Genomic DNA, 16,472 nt, shown 5'->3' with positions numbered 1-16,472 from the left:
CGAGGGTGGCTTTGAGGGAGGGTCTTCCCTGCTCTCGGATCCAGGAGGAGGGAGGACCAGATGGACTCTGGAAGGCTCAGACCCTGTGCTGCCCACACACCCACCAGCTCTAGGGTGGGGAGCAGGGGCAGGTCCCAGCCTCAGGAGCAGGGACATTAATCACAGGGGGGCCCCTGTCAGGGTGGCATCTGGAACTAAAGAGAAACACTCATCAGAAGGCCAAGACTTTTCACCCCTGGTTCCGGGGGCTGGGAGACCAACCACCGCCACGCCAGGAGGCCAGGGCTGGGAGCGGGGCTTGGGGTGAAGTCCCTGCTATGGACATCTGGCCCATCGGTGTCCACGTGAAGAGGAGAGGGAGCCTGGATGGCAGCTGGGCTCTGGCAGGTTCCCACACCCCCTGATGCGGGAACCCAAGGTGCAGTACCTTCCTTCCCCAAAGCCACGCAGTTAGCAGGGGGCGGGCCTGGGAATCAAACCCGAGTCTGGCTGCAGGGCCAGGTCGGAGCTCCCGCACGCCCTCTGCACCTGCCCCCTCCAGCTCTGGGGTCCCTGTCTGGGATCCGGGGCCCACCCCACTTCCGTGAGCTCATCTCCCTGCAGCTGTGTCTCCGAAGCCATCACTCCCGGCTCCTCGTCATCCCTGCCTCTCCTGGCTTCTGCCTTCTGCTTCCTGTCCGCGCCCCTCTCTGCACAGCTCCATCCGTGCTGTTCTTCCTCCTTTTCTTTCTCTCTCTCTGTCTCCAGGCATCTCTCTTCCTGTCTCTATTCCTCTGTATGCTTCTCCCCCAGATTCTCTCACCGTCTGCCCACCTCCCTCCCTCGGCCTCCCCTCCTTCCTCTTCCTGACCACCCTGCTTGCCTAGGTGAACCCACCTCCCCTCTCTCCATCAGCAGCTCACACCCCGATCCTCTCTAAGGGTCTGTCCACTTCCTCGCCCCTGTGCCCACACACCTCCAGCAGGCAGCGCCCTTTAATCAGCCCTGGAGCTCGGCGTGCCAGAGTTGAGGTCACCAGGTTGGAAGGCGAGGTTTGAACTCTGGTCCAGCAGGTTGTCAGCCCAGGCTGCAGAAACCCTCAGCCAGCCTCCCCTGCTTCTTCCCCTGAGCAGTTTTTGCAGCTTTCCTCCAAAGCCCCTTCCTGTCCCCTTCGTCGCCCAGGGTGGACCATTCTGAGTCACTCCAGAAGCTCAGGAGGCATCTAAGAGCTGGGAAGGCACAACACGGTCATTCCGGTCAGTGCTTCTAAACTTTCCTGCACGTGGGAGTGCCCCGGGAGCTTGTCAAGGTGCAGAGCAGACCTGGAGAGGCGAGAATTCTGCTCTGACAGCCCGGCATGGAGGGAAGAATTTAATCGCTGGCATCAGGCAGACCGGGCTTTTGAATTCCGACACTGTCCCTTGCTGCTGACCTTGAGCTTTGCAACTCCGAGTCTGCAAAATGGGCGTGACGATTGCGGGCCCTCAGAGCTCAGTGAGGACCAAATAGTTAATGGGGGTGGAAGCACATCATTGGCCCCTCTGGTTCTGAACAGAGTGGGGATTTCTTATCATTATTGAGAACTGTGTAAAGGTGCTGGAGGAAAACCCCGTTTCTCTGGGGCTCAAAGCAGAGTGGGACCTCAGCTGAGACAGGCACTTCCCCCAGAGGCTTAGAGGGGGAGACTGGAGTTGGCTGGGGGTGGAGTCAGCATCCAGGCGTTCAGGGAAGGACTCCCGGGGAGTCAGGGGTGGGGATGGCTGTTATGTGTGACAGGGAGAAGGCAGCCCCCAGGGGGCGGCTCAGGAACTTCTGCCCCGGGGCGTCACGTCTCAATTTCGGCCTGGTCAGACCCCCGTCTACCAGGAGCGTCAGCCTCATGCTGGGCTATCATGCTCTCTGCTGGACCCCAGCAGCCCAGCAGGGTGGAAGGCCAGGAGCTGGGGAAGAGATGGGTCTCCCTGTTTAGTGCGCTCAAAAGGGCTTCCCAGGGTTTTGTGCCGAAGTGGGGATTGCCCATGCAACTTGACTGCATTCGCTGTCCACCGATCAGATCTGAAAGGATCTGGGCATGGCCACGGTCACTGTGCTCTAGGAAAAGCCCGGCTAATTCCCGAGTCTTTCTAGGCAGTGAAAAGTGTGCAGCGCTATAGCACGTGTCTATCATAAAAGGAACGAGTGGGTTAATTACTTCAAGGCAGTCGTCTATCCTGGAGATTGCTGAGAGGGGTCTCAGTCCTGCCCCTGAGTCACTTCCTAAAGAAGGGGGCCTGGGGGTCAAGGTGCTGACGAGAGGTTGACAAGGTGAAGGCTCCCTAATCTGCTGCTCAGGATGTGCCAAACCTCACAACAGCTGCCTCGGACGGGGCCTTCTTTAAAATATAGACTCCTGTCCCCCACCAGAGAGTCCCTTGTACTGCAAGGAGATCCAACCAGTCCCTCCTAAAGGAAATCTGTCCTGAATATTCATTGGAAGGACTGATGCTGAAGCTGAAGCTCCAGTACTTTGACCACCTAATGCAAAGAGCCAACTCATCGCAAAAGACCCTGATGCTGGGAAAGACTGAAGGCAGGAGGAGAAGGGGGAGACAGAGGATGAGATGGTTGGATGGCATCACTGACTCAATGGACATGAGTTTGAGCAAGTCTCCAGGAGATGGTGAAGGACAGGGAATCCTGGCATGCTGCAGTCCATGGGGTCGCAAAGAGTGAGACATGACTAAGCAACTGAACAACAATTGACCTATCAGGGTGGAGCCTCGGAATTTCTATTTTTAACAGGCATTCCCGATCTTTCTGATGCACAGCTTTGGGAACCACTAACTGAGTCTCCTAACCTTCTGAGAAGCCACTCTCCAACAGTTTTGTCAAAACCAGATCCTGCCTATACCCCTAAGACGAGGGTTTGCCTCCCCTCAACTCTGCCCAGCACCCGCCTCCCAAATCACCTGAACCCTGGGGGCTCTCCCTGTCCCAAACAGACCAGGCAGCCCTGGGGGCTTAGGATGGGATTGTGAGGGTTCCCTTTTGTGCTCAGGTTACATAATCTGACCTCTTGTCACCTCCTGGATTTCCACGGTGGACCCCAAGGAGCCAAGGAAGGTGGTGGTCCGTCCAGCCGAACCTGGCGGCTGAGGAAGGCCTGTGCTTGTCCGGTGGGTGTGGGGGCCACATACGCGTTCCCGCCACCCTCCCCTCGTCTGAGGCATCTCCTCCTCTGGCTCTTGGTTTGCCCGCTCGACTATTGACTATTGCCAAACTAACTGAAAAGCCTCTGAAGGCAGGGGTCCCGGGAAAGGCAAACCCGGATGGATGCCCAGTGTCAGCGCAGCTCCACCCGTGTTTACCGGACCCTGCTATGCGCCAGGCTCTGTGCTGAGGGCAGGCCCCCAGAAAAACCTGGCTCTTGCTTAGGAAGAGAGCAGAATCCAGAAAGTTAGCATCCAGAGGCAAAAGTGCTACCCCGGGAAGGAGTGCAGGTCGCTCAGACTAGAGGAGGGACGCTTCTCCTGGGAGGAAGTGAAGAGGGGTTGGTAAGTGAAAGGGGGGCGGTGGGAATGTTCTAGCAAGTGCGTCACCGGCTACCCGGGGACCAAAGGAAAGCAGGGTGGGGGCGAGGAGAAGGAAGAAGGGCCCATCTGCTGGGCGCGCTCGCTGCCCGGCCCCCGGTCCTCCCCCGGACCATCGGTCGCCACACGCGAACCGGGCCCCACCGGCCGCCGCCGCCCTGCGCCGGCCGGGCGTTCCGGGGGCGGCTGGACCCGCCGCCGCTCCCCAACGCCGGCCCGGCCGCCGAGCCGCGCGTCCTTATCTCGGGGAGACAGTTGTTGGGAATCACTTTGACTGAGTGGTTTTGTCTCCCCGCATTTTCCACTGTCAGGCGGCCTCGGGCCATGGATCAAAGGCGCGGCGGCGGCGGCGGCGGCCGCGCGGATCCGCCGTCCCCCCTTCCCCGCCCGCGCCCCGCTCCACGCCACCCCCGCCCCGCCGCGCCCCAGGTCCGCTGGGCCCGGGACCGCGCCTGACCCGCGCGCAGCCCCTGAGCTGGGTATCGAGAGATTGGGGGGGGGGGGGGGAAGAAGAGGGGGGGGGGGGGGGCGGGGGGAGGGGAGGAGGAGGGAGGGGGGGCGGAGGGGGAGGGGCGGGGCAGGGGCGGGGGAGGGCCCGGCAGGGAGGAGAAAGAGGTGTGTAGGGGGAAACCGGGAGAGGCTGTGGGAGATTAGGGGACCGAGCATGGGGGAGGGTCTGGGGGAGGGCAGGGGAGGGGCGGGGGGGAGGAAAAGGGGGTGTTCTCGGGAAACCGGACAGGCCTGAGAGATTAGGGGACAGAGCACGGGGGAGGGTCTGGATTTGAGAGAAGGCGAGATGGAGAAAAGGAGAGTGGAACCAAGACAGGGCCAAAATGGGCGGCGGGAGGAAGGCAGGAGGAGGCGCCTGAAGGGCTGAGGGTGGGGTCGGGCCACCCTCCTTCCAGAGACCGGGCTGGCCCTCCTGACTCACAAGGAGACAGGAGCACAGAGTGGCCGTCTCTGGCTGAATCACCCACGGGAGGTGGGGGCCACGCTCAGGCCTCCTGGGGGACCCTGGCTCACGTCTCAGATGCTCCCAGAAGCCCCAGGAGAGGAGCCACCCCCCCATTCCTCCCCATCAACCCCGACCCCGCAGAAACCCCCTCCAGCCAGAGCAGCTCAGAACACCTGTCCCAACGACCAAGGTGTTGGAGAAAGGTTCCCACCTGGGGAGAGGGCTCAGCCGGCAGGGTCTGGAGGGAGGGGGAACCCTGGGGCTGAGGTTGGGGCAGGTCAGGAGCCTAGACCCAGAGGCAGGGAGGAGCAGGAAACCCCAAAGGTGCCAGGAAGAATTAGCCTGGGGCCCCACACCAGCTCCCCGGTATGGCCTTGGGAGCCTCCATCTGCAAATAGCTACGCCACAAGCTACCAGATGCCGACTTGCTGTGCGTCTATCAGCACACTTATTCCTCAGACTAGCTCTGAGATGGGAACTATTTATTAGCTCCACTTTACAGAGGGGGTAAACTGAGGCAGAGAAAAACCTGTTCGGAATCACCCAGGCAGAAAAGTGACAGTGCTGGGGTGCGGCCCAGGCCCAGGGATCCCAGAGCTGCTGTCCTGATGGCTCTGCCCTCCTACCTCTTAGGGCCCTGGGAAAAGCTGAAACCAAAGGGTTTAAGGACCTCAGAGGTCTCACCAGTGAGTGGAAGACAGACTACTTTTGTGACGTGTACTGGCCAACAGCATGGTCTCTGGGGCCAGGTTCAAGTCCAGGCCCCAACACTTGTTAGCAGCTGACCTTGGACAAATGAATTAAACTGCTTGGTGCCACTGTCCCCCACCTCGTCTGTAAGACAGAAATAATTCCAGGTCCTCCCCTTCCAAAGTAGATGTTATGACCATTAAATGGGATAATCCGTATAACAGGCTTAGGACAGCATCTGGCCTGTGGTGTAAGTGCCCCCAAAATTGAATTATTATTATTATTACTAGTGACACTTGGCTGACAAGGGTCTGCATAGTCAGTCAAAGCTAAGGCTTTTTCCAGTAGTCATGTATGGATGTGAGAGTTGGACCATAAAGAAGGCTGAGTGCTAAAGGATTGATGCTTTCGAATTGTAGTGTTGGAGAAGACTCTTGAGAGTCCCTTGGACTGCAAGGAGATCAAACCAGTCAGTCCTAAAGGAAATCAGCCCTGACTATTTATTGGAAGGACTGATGCTGAAGCTCCAGTACTTTGGCCACCTGATGTGAAGAGCCGACTCACTGGAAAAGACCCTGTTGCTGGGAAGGATTGAAGGCAAGAGGAGAAAGGGGCAGCAGAGGATGAGATGGTTGGATGGCATCACCAACTCATTGGACACGAGTTTGAGCAAACTCGGAGATGGTGAAGGACAGGGAGGCCTGGCGTGCTGCAGTCCATGGGGTCGCAATGAGTCAGACACGACAGTGACTGAACAATGTTTGTCTAGTAATACAGGTACTTTTAATACCCTGATAAACTGTGATAAACGCACAAGGAAAGTACAACTAACCCAGCATGAGGGGTGAGGGAAGGCTCCTGGAAGGGGCCAAGTCCCAAAAAGTAAGTAGGAGTGGGTTTGAGATGATGACAGGGTTGTGGCGGAGACCCGGGCAGGGGATGCAGCGGGTACAAAGGCCTGGAGGCAGGAGAAGTCTGGCTCTCTGGGGACCCTCAAAGTCTCTCCTGCCTTTCCTCTCTGGGGACTTGCCTGGCTTCCGAGGTCCGGTATTGTCCTGCCATCTCAGAGTTCTCCTATAGCCAGGGACCCCAGGGATGGACCCGACCAGTCCTGAGTCTGCCTGCTGTATTCATCGCTAATCTCTCTTATTTTCTTCCCTCTATTGGCTGGGACAGTCTGGTTCAGCACACTCCCTGTGCTAATCAGAAAGAAGGACAGATTCCTCTCTTTGCATTCTCTTCCACCATGCCAGGCAGGTCTGGTTGGCTGAACCCCTGGCCTGGTGGGAAGCCTGCCAGCCTCAGGCTGAGGCCCTAGAAGGTTGGGGAGGGCAGAGAGGGGGCACAGGCTGGAGAGAAGGGCTGGCCCCTACCCAGAGACCAGGACTGGGACTCGTGAGCTCCTTTTACAAAGAACTCCTGGGAATCACAGACTCTGCGCAGGAAGGATGGTTCCTAACTAGTGGGTGGCCCACCGCATTCACTGCACAGATGGGGAAACTGAGGCCTAGAGGGGCGAGGTGTCCACCAAGGTCGCACAGTGAGTCAGAAGTAAAGTCCAGAGGGAACTCAGATTGGCCGACTTTCCAGCCAGTGACCAGGCCTGGGCTGGGCTGAGCCAGGCCTCCAGTCCCAGAAAAGAATGGCTAATTGAATTTCTTTCTTTCTTTTTTTTTCTTTTCCATTATGGTTTGTGACCGGATATTGAATATAGTTCCCTGTGCTCTACATGGGACCATGTTGTTTATCCGTTCTATATATAATGGTTTGCTAATCCCAAACTCCCAATCCACCGCCCACCCCGCACCCAATTTCTAATCAGGGCAGGGAGACGCAGAGAGGGACACAGTGCCGCTTAGTGAGCTCCTCCTCTGCGCCAGGCACGGCGCCAGGCATGCCACACGAACCATCTCATGTATTTCTTGAAATCCTACCGGGTGACTAGTATTGGCCCCGTCTTCCGGATGAGGAGACTGAGACGCAGAGAGCTCATGTAACTTGCCTGTGGTCACACAGCAAATAAGTACAGACAATCTGGGACCCAAAGCCCAGTCTGTATGATCATCTCACTGAGCCGGTGATGTGTCTGAATTAGACACCGTTTCAGCATTTGCCATATTAGTTGCTGCGTATTGGAAAAGACCCTGATGCTGGGAAAGATTGAGGGTGGGAGGAGAAGGGGACGACAGAGGATGAGATGGCTGGACGGCATCACCAACTCAATGGACATGAGTTTGAGTAGACTCCGGGAGTTGGTGATGGACAGAGGGGCCTGGTGTGCTGCAGTCCATGGGGTCACAGAGAGTCGGACACGACTGAGCGACTGAACTGAACGGTTCAGTCTGCACCAGCCTCCTACTCCTTCACTGATTTTCCTCTGAGCAAATGCTACAGTTACCCCTTTGAGAAGCCTCCTCCAAGAAGCCTTCTTTGACCATGCCCTCCCTTTTCCGAACTCCTCTGCTCTTGCTGTCAGGTCTGACCAGAAATCCCGCTCAATTGTCAATGACTGATTCTCTCATTGTTCTTTGGTGAGTCTCGCCCAGAATAGACTTGGGCAGAGCAGAAACAGCCATGTATATTTCTTTTCTGCGCCTCCCTATACTTTGTGTTGGGCTTCCCAGGTGGTGCCAGTGGTAAAGAACCTGCCTGCCAATGCTAGGCGATATGAGAGTCATGGGTTCAATCCCTGAGTCGGGAAGATCCCCTGGAGGAGGGCATGGCAACCTGCTCCAGTATTCTTGTCTGCAGAATCCCATGGACAGAGGAGCCTCGTGGGCTACAGTCCACAGGGACGCAAAGAGTCAGGCATGACTGAAGCAACTTCACGCACACATGCATACTTTGTGTTAATAACAGGTGGTAAACAAATGGATGAAGGGAATTGCATGTATTGACATTCAGACTAGCTGACCAGCTGCCTCAAAAGCCTTGGGTACAGACCAAGCTGCGTGTAGTGTGGCCTGCAGTACGCCGGGGGGCTCACCAACACTTGTTGGAGGCCCACTGCGGGCCAGATACCAGATTCTGTGTGTCACCAGGATGAATCATCACACACACAGTATGAAGACCTTAGTCCCTCCATCCAGTGGTGCACGGAAACATCTAGATCTCCCCTTCCCTGCTTGATGACACCAGGCCCATGGGGAGGGGCAGAGGTCAGCTCCCACCTATACCTTCTCAAGGAGGGAGGTCTTGATCACTACAGATGTATGGTGACCCCCCCCCCCCAAAAAAAAAAGAGAGAGAGAGAGAGAATCAGAGCATCTGTGGAGGGCAGCCCTGAACCCGTGGCTCTCGTCCAGACTCAGGGAGGCAGGTTCAAGATTCTGTCTTCCCAGAATCCCATTCAGTCCTCTAAGAATGGAGAAAAGCCCAGTGTGTGCGTGCTAAGTCACTTTAGTCGTGTCCGACTCTTTGCAACCCCATGGACTGTAGCCCACCAGGCTCCTCTGTCCATGGGATTCTCCAGGCCCGAATACTGGAGTGGGCTGCCATGCCTTTCTCCAGGGGACCTTCCTGACTCAGGGATCAAACCTGTGTCTCCTGTAGCCCTGCACTGCAGGCAGATTCTTTACCACTGAGCCACAGGGGAAGCCCAAGGGGTGCCCTCCATGATAAAAAGACCCCAAAGTCACCCAGAAGCCAGGCAGTAAACCAGGCCCTCCAGTTCCTAGCAGGACTTGCCCATAGGCATGACCTGCTCCGATCATTAGTGTTCAGGAAAGTTCCCCATCCAGGTCTCGCCTGTCTGTCCCCCACCCTCCTCCCCTCCTCCGTCCCCTCCACCCAGGAAGAAGGGGTGAGAAAAGCAGAGACATAAACACGGGTCTGTTTTCACAGGAGACGAGGGCCTCTCGCTGTGGGCTGGCGCTGGGCTCTGACTGACGTGAGCAGGTGGCTGTGTTTGGCGAGCAGCCTCCAGGGGGGAAATAACTGAGCCTTTCCCACTGAGGTAGGTTAACCATGGACAAAGGGAAGCTGGGTGAGAGCAGGATCTTGGCAGGGTCTGTCCCCCTGGGGGCTGGGAGGGCTGAGGGTGCCTGGGACCCCAAGGCTGACTCTCTGAGCACGCAGCTCATCCTCGTCCTGCAGTGGGCCTGGCTGGGAGTCAGGCGGAAGGGGCACTGGGCTGCGGGGAGGCCTGATTAGCTGAGTGGACACTCCTCACCGCCCCCAGTTGGTACCCCGATCAGGGCTATGACTAGGGCTGGCAGATCTGTGACTGGTTGGGGGCGGGGGGTCTGGGAGCTGAGCTGTTACTGATTCAGTGAAAGCCAGTTGGGGAGGGCAGATACTGCAAAAGGGCATTTGGCTTTAGGTCCAGGAAAATCTGGCCACAGACTCTCGGTCATTTCCACAAGCTGACCGCTGACCCTACACCATCACCCCTGGTCATTGTGAGAAATAGGTGTGTGAGTGGGTGGCTGGGGTGACTCAGATAGTTTTCCCCTAATCCTGGGGAAAATCAGCGTCCTTCCAACCGGCGGGGGGGGGGGTCACTCCTTCCATCCCAGCTCATCCTTTCCTGGGGCCCGAGGGCGGAAGGGGACAGATGGCCTTTCCTGTGCTTTCCACTCCCTGCACCCTGGCGTCCTCTCTTCCCAAGACTGGAAACCAACTCAGGCATTTTCCAGTACTGAGGGGAAGGGGAGAAAAGACAGAACAGATGGAATGCCAGTACAACAGAGTTGGGAGGTGGGTGGAGAGCTCATTAGGCGCCTGCCGTAAGGCAGCCCGCTCCAGTGTTCTTGCCTGGGAAACCCCATGGACAGAGGAGCCTGGTGGGCTACAGTCCATGGGGTCGCAAGAGTCAGACACAACTTAGTGACTAAACCACCACCACCACCACTTGCCAGGCACTGTACTCAGATTCTCCTTTAGTCTTCACAACACCCCTGGAAAGGTAAGCATCATCACCACAATTTTCAGATGATGAAAAGACGCCCAGAGAGGTTAAGCCAGTGACCCAGGGCCACACAGCAACTTGGAAAGAGGCAGAACCAGGACTCCAACTTGGCTGCTCCCTGGTGGAGGCCATGCAGTTTCTCTTGCCCCAGGCTTCCCGGGAGAGACCTCCCGGGACAGGGAGAGCCTGGGAGAGACCCTGAGAAGGCGAAGGGAAGGAAGCTGGAGGCAGAGGAGCCGCTGGGAAGAGAGGAGAGGGAAGGGCGGGGCAGGGCCCAGAGGAGCGCTCACTCGGCTGGGGTTAAAGCCCCATGTTCCTACAACCCGCTAAGCCGGAGAAATGAATTCTGATCCCTCCAAAACCCAACCTTGGAAAATGTGCGAGAGAAGGGTCTCCTTTCAGGGGAGCGGGAAATCCTTCACACCTCCTCCCGACGCCCCGGTAATGCCAGGATGTCCCCAATCTGCTTTGAGGAATGGAGAGATTAAGAATAATAAAAAAATTGCAATAAAATATGTGTGAAGGAGGGGGTAATTGTGGACAAACGCAGCATTCAAATTCATTTTTCAGCTCTTTTACACACCATTTCAATCTTATTTTCTGCTTGTTAATGAGATCTTGTTGCCTGGGCTAGGCAAAACCTTCCAATATCAGGACGTAATTGCACATAATTTTCTCTCCTACCAGTGATTTGCATCAGTTTTTTAAAAATTCTGGGCTATTTAACACCCCACGATCCCCCTCCCCGTCATCCTGCCTACAAATCTCCGACTCCCTCCTCCTTCCCCCTTCCTGGTCCAGCAAGACTCATTTTAAATGCTTATTATAGACGCAGTGTCGCCAATAAAGGAGAAAAAACACACACACACACACACACAGAGGAAGTGAGGGGGAGAAAAAGGCGAAAGGGAGTTTCCAGTGGCCACTGTGTGAGGGGCCCAGGCTCAGGGATAAGATCAGGCATGACCTTATCCCACTGAGGGCGAGGGGCAGGTGAGATGCGTGGGTCAGGCGCACCTGCCTGAGAGTCCCATCGCCACCACTCGCTGCTCTGTGACCTTCAGCAAGTCACTTCACCTCTCTGAGCCTGTCTTCCCAAGTCCCAGGGGGCTGGAGTCACTTCCCAGAAGCAAAAAGCTGATAAGCGGCATGGCATCCGTCCATGATCAGCTGATGGATTGTCCTTTCTCGCTGGATCAGGTCCCCTGGAGGCCTCAGCGGATGCCAGAAGGGTCGCGGTGGAGAGGCATTCAGGAGACCCCACCAATAAAGAACTGGAAGGCTCTGAGCTTTGTCCCCACTGATCTAGGGAGGGGGACGCTGGGCTTTTTGAAGACGTAGACCGTGAACCTGGCCATGCCATTAACTGCCACTGTGGCCTCAAAACGCACTTTCCCATGTGGATCACAGGACCAACCCTCCGCGGCAGACACGAGAGAACAGCACAGTGGGCTCTGGAGCCAGGCCAGTCGAATCCCGGCTCTGCCACCTTCCCAGAGCCTACCAAGGGGCTGGCAGGTGGCAGGGGCCTAATTAACATCTGCTAGACAGGTGGATGGGCGGATGAAAGTTGAAAGTTAGTTGCTCAGTCATGTCTGACTCTTTGTGACCCCATGGACTGTAGCCCGCCAGGATCCTCTGTCCATGGGATTTCCCAGGCCGGAACACTGGAGTGGGTTGTCATGCCCTCCTCCAGGGGATCTTCCCGACCCAGGGATGGACCCCGGGTCTCCTGCACTACAGGCAGATTCTTTACTGACCAAGGTCACCAAGCCTGGCTGGATGAAGCTGGCGCAGCCTTTAGCTCATCCACGGCTGGCCCATGGTAAGCACTCGCTCCGTGGAAGCCGTCAGCGTATCTCTTACAGGAGATACGGTGATCACGACCGACTGTGTGATTAACTTCACACTTAGAGACTACTTTCCATTCTTCATCAGTTCCATGGGCGGGAGACCGTAAATATGTAAATCCCTTTACAGGTTCCTCCACATTAAGCTCCAGAGAGGAGCCAAAGGGGATGATGCCCCGGGGCGGCGTGATGGAGCAGGCAGAGGCGTGGTGGCAGGAACGCCTGCTTCCCAGGAAAGCGTCCACGGCGGGGGCCACCGGCCCGGGGTTCCAGCTCCGCCGCCACCCCGACGCTGGGATCTGGGTGATTTTCTCCCCCTCTCTGGGCCTCAGTTTCCACTTCTGACTCGGATGAGAAGCTGCCTCTAAGAAAGCCTGGAGGAGAAGGCAGCCCCAGCCGCGGGCTGCTCCCCCGGAACACGGCGGTACAGGCCCCGCAGACGCCCCGGGACAGGCGGCCTGCCCGTGTGACCTTGAGGGCCTCCAGCCCTCGTGACCCTTGAACCGTCAGATCCTTGCTCCTGATTCTTTGCTCAGAAGCTCAGATAGGTCAGCGCTGATTATGAGTCCGTGGCCTGTCTCCCCTGTGACACTGGGAACTCTCCAAGGCACAGCTGTGGGTGCTTCCACCATCAGACTGGGGCGTCCACAGACAAGGGCTCCTCTTCCGTCAGACTCTGGAGTCTGAGCACAGAGCCCCCGAGTCGCTCCTCAGGGCGGGGGCTGTGTCTCCCTCATCACGCTGGGGGATCCAAGGACTCGAGTGGCCCCTCTCTCTCCACCTGTCACCCTTGAAAGTGTGCCCCACGCACGACTCCAATGCAAGGGCTGGTACGAACTGCTCCATCTGCAGGAATTGCATCACCCAAAGGGGTGTCACTGAAGGGTCCTTTGGTCCTAAGTTCTCCTCAGCTGATTTCTAAGAGCTGCTTCCAAGCAAAGCCAGGCCCGTTCACCTGCTGACCCCCTAATGCTGCCAGGCTGGGCTCTGGGGGTGAGTGAGGGCCCGGGCCCTGAGGGAACCAAGCCTCAGGGTCATCTACACCTCTCAGGAGGCTGTTGCCCATATGACTCAGCTCCGCCTATTGGCCCTTAACCTGAGGTCCCAGCCTCAGTGTTCTCATCCACAACATGGGCTGAAGGAGCTTTTCTGTCCGCTGAGCTGGAAGGACCGGCTTCCCTAGATGGTTTCCCCTCACTGCCCGTCAGTCTCTCAAAAAGAGAGCAAGGGTGCGTGTTTCTGCGAGGCAGGAGGACATGTGGGTGGGTCAATCTCAGGCTCTACAGATGAGGGTGGAACCCAGGCTCCGTCCCTGGAGAAGATCAGTATAGAGGGAACGCCAAGAACAGGGCCTCAGAAAGTTTAGCTGTCCCTGTTGACTGTGTTCAACGCGTTGGCGTTAGACATGCTCCATGCCGTGCCGCTTGCTGACGCTTCTTGCTTGTCTGTCCGCTTGCACTGCCAGCCACGCTAGAGTAGAGAGGGTCATCCCTTACGCTCAGAGTTACTCCACGTGCTGAGGACAGTGCCTGTGGCAGGCACTCTGTGACCGGGTTTGTATCACAGCCAGGGGACAGCTGACATGAGTACATGACTTTTGCCATGAGATTCCGCTGGGAAGACTCTCCATGACGTCTCCGAGACTTGAGGTACCCACTGCCCTGGCTGGGTCCGAGACCAGCGCCTGGTCCCCACCCGGGGAGGAAGCAGGTCTTCCCCCGGCGGCCACCAGCTGGCTGGCATGATGACCAGGTGCCCAGCAGGGCCCTAGCCTCATCCCTTTGGGCTTTTGTAAGAACAAGAGCCAAGGCTCTCTTGGGGGATGGCAGACCTGTGATCCCGGGTGGGGGGAACATGCCCCCACAGCCCAGGTGGGGCCCGTCCTCTCCCCATCACCCAGGCGGAGCTGCAGAGAAACCCCTCCTGTTGGGAAGACGGGACACCACGATGCGTCTGTCTTGGTGGAGAACCGCTGGGCCCATCTGTCCCAGGACCACACAGATAAGCTGGAAGTGTGAAGACGCTCAGACGGGAGGACGTTGCATGGAGAATCAGAGCTCAGAAAAGCCGAGAACGTCCGCCTAGGACCCCGAAACAGCCCCTCACACCTTCAGGAAGCATTTGCAGCATGACCCGGTCCACACCCGGAAGCCACCCGGCCTGCCCTGACGTGTGTCTGCCCTGCCTGCAGCCCCTGCCCTGCCCTCCAGCAGCTGCTCACCTCCTGGTCCCCTCTGCCCCTGTCAGACCCCCTATCTGTCTTCACACCTTTGATGGGAACCTCCAGATGGGTCTCCGAAGTTCCCTCGATCCATCACACCCCACACGACTGTCCACCCTGAGGGATGGGGTGGAAGCTGGGGAACTCTCAGAGGAGGGCAGGGACATGGCCAGCTTTGGTCTGGCTGCCCACAGCAGCGGGTCAGGCTCTCCCCTTCCCCCCTCCCATCCCCCGCCTGATGTTTCTGGGGCCAGACAGCACCTGGAACCTCCTTACCCTTTAATCTCAGTGCTGAACCACGCTCCCCAAGCTAGGGGCCCCTTAATTTGCTAGTCTCTCCTCTGCCCTGTGACGAAAGTGCTGCTTTCGGGGCTAAAGCTCAGCCCACAATGAGACGGGGGCCTGAGGAGAGCAGCGGAGGGGAGCCAGGTGCCCTGGATGCACGGGTCCAGCCCAGCCAACGTGTCCTGTGCCCCCTCTGTGAAGGGCGCTGGAGGGCTCGCTCAGATTCAGCACCCCTCTTCAGATTTCCTCTGATTTGTTTTGTATCACGAGGCTAGGCCTGGGCCCCATTCTTGGGTATGGACGTCCTGGGTCCCTGCAGTTATATCCCTACCCGGCTGGCTGCGGGTCCTGTCGTGTCTAAACCTGGCTCTGGAATGTTAGCTTGGCCAGTTAGTCCTCGGCACCAACGAGATGGAGGTGGTGGCCTTGAACCCCAAAGAGGACAGGTGGGCTCCACTGGAAAACATTCTGGTGGCAGTCCGCATCAGCCCCCCAAGTGGGGCCCGAGAGCCTTGGAGCTTCACCCCAGGGAGCTCCGCCTCCAGCTGCTTCCGTTCACTGGGCCCTCACAAGTCTGCGCTAGACCTGGGCTAGGAGCTTTACCTAGGTCACCTCAGTCAGCCTTCCCAACTCTATGAGGTGCGAGCTGGCATCACCCCCACTTCATGGATAAGAAACCTAACCTGTAGAGCGGGGAAGGGACCCTGCGTGCGTGCTCTCTACACGTCAGCTTTCCTGTCCATGGAATGGGGTGATGCTAGCTCCTACCGCACGCAAAGGATGGAACTGAAGTACAATTAGCCCTCATGCATGCTCAGTCGCTCCCGACTCTGCGACTTCACGGCCTGTAGTTCACCGTGCTCCTCTGTCCATGGGATCATCCCAGCAAGAATACTGGAGTTGCCAGGGGATCTTCCTGACTCAGGGACTGAACCCATGTCTCCAGTGGCTCTTACACTGGCTGGTGGAATCTTTACCACTGAGTCATCTGGGAAGCCCCAATAAGCCCTCAATGACACACATTAACTGAGGCAAATAGAAAATCCCCCAAACACGCAGAAAATTAAAGGGTATTAAGCAGGGGAAATATTTTAGACCAATGGTGGCTCATTTTTTCTATTCGGGCCAGATAATAAATGTTTTAGGCTTTGCCAGGCCATGTGATCTCTTTGGAAACCACTCAACTCTGCCATCACCATAGCACAAAAGCAGCCATAAATATGTAAATGAATGGACATGGCTGTGTTCCAATAAAACTTGATTTACAAAATCACGTAGTTGGAAGGAAGTAACTTGCAGGGATGCAGCTGACCTTCTCTTTGGTCCCATTTTTTTTCCTTTACATAACAGATTTCTCATATTACTATATTGTCCTGGCAATGGTTGTGGGGGCAGGGAGGGAGAGAACTAATGTTTATTTGACCCCTATTTTATGCCAGCTCTATGCTGAGTGCTTTGACCTGTTAGCATGCTGAAGGCAGAGAAGGCCCTTCTTAGGAGGTTAGCAACTCCTTATTTAATCACTCTTGTTTAATGGGGGATACCCCAAAGCTCAAAGATGCTCACTAGCCTAACTCCCTGAACAGTGGGGCTGGGATCCCACCCCCGCTCCAAGCCTCACCTGTTCTTACAGCTGTTCAGGTAAGTTTGCATCACACGTATTCTCACCACAGACACGAGAGAGGTGTCTCGGAAGGTGGGAGGCAGGGTAAAATGAGTCTTGGGTTTAATTCTTTCCCTGTGGATGTCTGAGAGCCTGTCATAGCAACAAACAGGAACTCAGCAGTTCCTCCAGTTCGCTCTGGTTTCAAGCATCACTGAGTCCTGCTCCCCGGGCTAACCGAGAACCACATCAGCTCCAGCTTGTCTTTTCGGCTTCATCTAAAGATGGTCCCACCACTTCTAACAGCTCCATCAGGCATGGAGTGACTTAACCAGCAGCCAATCACATGTGAGGGAACAGAGTTCCAAGACCCAATGGGAGCAGAGTTCCCGGGCTAGAATCACGCCTCCG

General features: G+C 56.8%; 1 protein-coding gene across 1 annotated transcript in view; it reads right to left on the bottom strand.

Annotated features, from left to right (window-relative positions):
- PAX7 (paired box 7) overlaps positions 1 to 16,472 on the bottom strand; it is a 127,846-nt gene that overhangs the window by 25,015 nt on the left and 86,359 nt on the right. The gene's annotated exons all lie outside the window — the stretch shown is intronic.

This window comes from Oryx dammah, unplaced genomic scaffold (genome assembly GCF_014754425.2).
Source record: "Oryx dammah isolate SB20612 unplaced genomic scaffold, SCBI_Odam_1.1 HiC_scaffold_27, whole genome shotgun sequence".
Classification (NCBI taxonomy): Eukaryota; Metazoa; Chordata; class Mammalia; order Artiodactyla; family Bovidae; genus Oryx; species Oryx dammah.
This window is presented reverse-complemented; position numbering and strand designations above follow the sequence as displayed.